Genomic DNA, 5,738 nt, shown 5'->3' with positions numbered 1-5,738 from the left:
AGTTTTGGTTATAAAATGGTTATATATTGATTATATAGTGGTTATATCTGATATATAAACATACATACATATATGTAATAAGATGTAGCGAATAGTAAGCATTGAAGAACTCAATTTTTAATCTTTTGATGATACGTTCTTTTGCATTTTATGGGACGAAATGTACAAGTTTTTTTAGGGTTTTGTTGAGTTAGTACTGCTCCAAAAGACTTTAGCGACAAACTTGCTTGTGCGAACATTCAATTTAATTATTCTAGTATGTAGCTATTCTGATGACAAGTCAATAAATCATGCACTTATTTTTGAAGCAGTTATATGAAGAGCGTATTTATAAGCCACCTAACATATATATTTATATATGTGCATATATATTTTCAGAGAAATACTGAGAACGCAAAAAAATGAAATTTAATGAGTAATGCTTATTATCATTCTGAATAAACATTATTTAGCATTTAATTTTTGAATACTACCATTTTCAAAATGCTGGCCGCGGCGCACGTCTCAGATGGTCCATTCCATTGAGTCCAACTTTCGATGACTCTGTTCGAACATTTCGACCGTTTACTTCTGAATGACACGTGTGATACTTTGCTTCAAGGCCTGAATCGAAGCGTTATTGTCCGCATAGACTTTAGTCTTTACATTTTCCTACAGGAAAAAGTCTAACGGTATGATATCACACGAACTTGGTGGCCAGTCGAATGACCCAAAACGTCAAATTATCAGCCCACCGATGTGTTCTCTCAATAAATCAATTGATTGATTCGAGGTGTGGGACGTGGCGCCGACTTGTTGAAACCAAATCTCGCCGAGATCACGAGCTTAAATTTCAGGCATTAAATAGTCGGTTATCATGGCTTGATAACGTTCCATATACGCTTACGTTCTCCCCGACATCAGTTTTGAAGAAATGTGGACCAATGATTCTGCCGGCTCACAAGCCGCATCAAACCGTTGTTTGTTTATGTATGAAATGGCAGCTCTTAAATCTCTTCAGGTTGCTCTTCGACAGAAATGCGGCAATTGTTTATATACCCGTTAAGCCAGAAATAAGCTTCATCGCTGAACAAAATTTGGCTCGAAAATGTCGGATTTTCCTGAAACTTTTCAAGAGCCCGTAGAGCGAATCGACTGTCCATGGTCTTCGTGTACAATCTCAGCTGCGGCTGCTACAGTATGTTGTTCACTGCGTGTTGGACGTGGTTTATTCGGTCGAATAGTATCTAATAATGAATGCTGGGTCTCAAGATGGGTATTGCGAATAGTATGCTCAGTATTTATGTACCATAAGTTGAACGAAGCGCTGAATTTTCTTATCAAATTTAACCGATTTGTAAACATTGTTCAGGCGTAAGTCTTGCCATGATGAAATGCCAAACAATACTGAACAAAAACAACAGGACAGCTTGACACGACTCACACGTGAACTGTCAAATAAAGACTATTGAAAAAGTACCTCTACTTGGATCAGCCATAGTAGTGTCTTGTGGTGTATTTCATATCTCGATAAACCAGCAATGTGTTCCAGGACATAGTGATATTCTTGGTATATGTAAAGCAAATGAATTAGTCAGCACAAGCACTACTTTACCACAGGAATTCAAAAAATAGGGAATTCATATGCCTCTGGCTATTTGTAGATATATAATCGACAAACATGTTATAGATATAGCTGAGTCTCGTTGGAAGTGGCAGGAACGGCGACTAGTAAAATTCAAAAAGCGATGATTCCATAGTAAGCACTCTAGTAGAGTGTTAGCACAGATCATTGCCTGATTGGCAGACATGCTAGTAGACTGAGAACAAACGCACAATAACTCTTGTAAAAGCTGTCAGCAGGTAAAAGAAGGAAGATAATGGCAATACATTTTCTTTTATTATTTACCTTTGCTAAAGGAAAACAATCAAAATTTAATAAATTTCATTAAGAGCACCGTGTGGTTTTTGTTTATCTTTTAAGTAGAGATAATCATCAAAAGTCGGAGCGCGATTAAATCTAAACTACTCCCAACTCCAGAATCTCCCACGAAACCATCTGAATAAATATTATTTCGGACTGACGGACTAATTTGCTCTATATGTCTCAGTTTTGTTATGATTAAGGCTACCGCTTCGCTGACAGCTTTCCAGTTCACAGTGGACTGATACATAAGTGTTGTAAAATTTTCCACCGTAAAACTACCACCGAGTGTAGTTTTAATGTTTCCCTGGCACTTAAAAAGTAAGTGCAATGAATGAACACATGCTCAGACTCTTCAAAGCACTCTGAACACGTCGGACAATTCGGTTTAATGTCGTTCTGGAATCTGTATAGGTAGCTTCTAAAGCAACCCTGCTTATAGTATTAGGGTTAGGTAGAAATCCATGTTCCCATACCGTTTGTTGAACCACGAATGGATGGCCGGTAACAGTCTGTGTGTCCACCGTCCTTTGAGGCAGGTTTGCCACTTCTGCTTGATAAGCTTTTTACTGGCTATTACTTCACCAGGCCCTATGTTCCATCTAGGAGTTACGGGAAAATATGTATATATACTTAAGCAGCGCTACTTGCTTTTGCCGACAGACTTCCACTGTGCTTATTTGTCCGGTATATCGCTTTAATGCCTAACGCCTGGATCCATATTGGGGTCGCATATAACATAACCGATCTCACTACACTTTGCGAGTAAAAATCGCCGGCTGGAACAGCATGCAGCCTTTATTTGCCATCATTCTTGAAATAGCGTTTAAGATTTTATTCGCTTTAACAGCAGTGTATTCTACGTAATTTTTAAATTTGAGCTCTATTAATACTCTCAGATACTTTAGTTGCGGCTGTGAATGAATCTCACGGGGAGTGTGATGATATACTTTCCTTCCCTTTTCTAGAAACTACTTATAAGCAAGACGTCTGCTCAGCCAATTTTAAACTCATTGAGAAGAATCATTGGGCAAAGTTCTGAGGGGACATTATAGGTCATCCTAGGTGCATTCCGTTAGACAACCACTCTACTTATGTGCTTACTTTTGTCGAGCATCCAAAAGCTTAACTTCGAAATAAACTTTTTTCTTCCAGTGTGTGGTTTCACTAGTAAACAATTTTCACTGAAATATTTGCAGTTTTACTCGTATTGTGCTTGCTATTTGGTACTTACTAGATGCTAGATCTTAATCGAAACTGTGCATTATTGCAACTCCGCTTGCTGCACACGGCAGCCGCACAACTGATGATCATCGGCGATGGGCGCGCATCATAATCATCTAAATGCACATCAGCTGGCTTATACTTAGAGTACGGTGAAAAACAACAACAAAAACAACAAAAGAAACAACAACAAGTATATATACTTCATTTGCAAAAATAACAACAACAACAACAAAAACAAATATGCGCGCACGCAGGTCAGCTGGCAGGCGAGGCGAGTCAGGAGTCACACGCACACATGGGTTGATGCGCAATTATCAACAACAACAAGAGCGATGGCGGCTGTGTGCGAGCGTCCAGCTTCTGCAGCAACCTTTGCCGCTTGGCGGCTGCTGTTGCCACTCTTCTTCATGTTTGTTGTTGTTGCTGAGGTTGTTGTTGTTTTTACTGCCTGTACAAATAATGCATTTGCTGCACTTAAGTTGTTACTCATCTGCCGCTTAACAGCCCATTTCATGCTTTGCAGGCAGATTTGTTGCCTTACATACATACATATAGCTATGTAAGTGTATGTGTGTATTAAAATTCATTTATCAAAGAGAGTGTGTGTATGTGTGTTGAAATTATTCGTGCCGTTTTTGTTGTTGCTGCGCGATTTGGCTTTTGGTTTGCTGTTGCACACAATTCTCGGAAATGCAATTCAATCTTCAAGTGAAAATCTACACTCAGCGCGATGAGCACAATTTTCTAACCTCCCATAAGCCCCCCAGCCTCCACTAACCACGTAGTACGGCGTCTGCCAACGGCTGTAAGCGTTGCCAGAGGGAGAAGCGCTGCAAATGACTGCCATGTGCTTAGTCCATTTCGTCGATTTCTCTGCTTCATTCTATCAGTTGGTTAGCGTCGATCTCCATCCACAAAGATTAGCATATTTTGTCAGTTTTGTTGTTGTTCGCGCACACTTAACACATTTTTCCTGCAACTATTTGTTTAAACATTTCTTACTTCAATTTTTTTTATTTTTATTGTTTTTAATCACTTTTTACTTTTCATTTTTTACATTTCTCTTTGTTTTTGTTGCAGCGCACAGTGTTAGTGATTTGTCAGTTGTCGTTGTCCCACTGTCGTACTTCGTCTTTTGTCGTACTTCGCGTATTTGCGCATTTACGTCTTTAATGTGTCCAAAGTTAATTTCTCATTTGTCTTTCTTGTTGTTGTTGTTATTATTTTCTTTTTGGCTATGGGAAATTGCCATTGCAAGTATATAAATTAGCTTGAGTTAATGTTTGGTTTAGTTAATTTGGGAAAATTTGGTAAATTGGCGCGATCTAGTGATGCTGAGGTTGGCAAAAGGGCACTTAAGTGAAATTATATGGCAATAAAGAGAGGGGGGAAAGTTGGAATAATGTATGACAACTTAGATAAGTGCCATTTTTCTTTAATTTTCAAAATAATAAAATTAAATAATTTTTTTGGTTTCTCAATACAAATTATTTTTATTGCTTCCTTACTTAGAGTCATCCTAATGAAGCCAACAAAAACTTAATCTAATTTTCAAACTTATCCTCCACCGTAACTAGTCGCAGTGATTTTCTCTTCTATGTAATCCCCGTTTAGATATTTGATTTTCTGGATTTGAACAAAGTCACCAAAGCCAAATTTGGTAAAAAAATGCTCTGAGTAATATGTAGCTTTTACTTCACATTTTATCGAGAGATCTGTGGCTCGGCTGCGACCTCTTTTCAATGCAATATAAACACATGATCGGTTACAACGGTTTGCTAAAAATTAGTATAAACATATATTCTGCGACCAAGCAATAAAATAGATATTGAATCATACTTTCATAATAAACTAATGGCTTAAAACAAGGTGGCAACCCTTATTGACAAATATTTAAATTTCATTTTTTTTTCGATTTCTATAAGTTTATAAAACATTGATATTATTAAAAATACGAATATATTCTTTTTTAGGGTTGCCATATACATAAACAACACAAAGTGGCAACCCTTTTTAACTCATATTTTTATTTAAAACATTTTACGTTTTCTTCGCAATTTCTAATGCATTGAAATTAATAAATGTTCGAAGATATGCTATTTTTAAAGTTGCCACGTATTTAAAAAAATTTGGAAACTCTTTTTAATAACTTTTATATCTTTTTTGAAACTGCTAATAAATTGATAATGTGGGAGTATATGAAATTTTAAGGGTTGTTATATACTCAAAAAAAAAAAACAAAGTGGCAACACTTTTTATAAATATTTAAATTCAAAAATCGATATTATTAAATGTACGAGTAGATGATATTTTTAGGATTGTCACATAATAAAAAATCTCACTGGCAACTCTTTTTTAAAAAAAATATTTCGATTAAAGTTTTTTACGTTTTCTTTTACAGTTTCTAATACATTGATATAATTAAATGTAAGAGTAAATGATATTTTTAAGGTTGCCACGTAATTAAAGAAACCATTTAGCAACCCTTTTTTTATAGGTATTTTGATAAATTTGCTTACGATTTCTTTGCGATTTCTTATACAATGATTTTATTATATTTACGATTATATGATATTTTTAGGGTTGCCACGTAATTAAATAAACAAAT

This window comes from Bactrocera tryoni, unplaced genomic scaffold (genome assembly GCF_016617805.1).
Source record: "Bactrocera tryoni isolate S06 unplaced genomic scaffold, CSIRO_BtryS06_freeze2 scaffold_243, whole genome shotgun sequence".
Lineage (NCBI taxonomy): Eukaryota > Metazoa > Arthropoda > Insecta > Diptera > Tephritidae > Bactrocera > Bactrocera tryoni.
The sequence above is the reverse complement of the archived record's forward strand: the minus strand, read 5'-3'. Positions refer to the sequence as shown.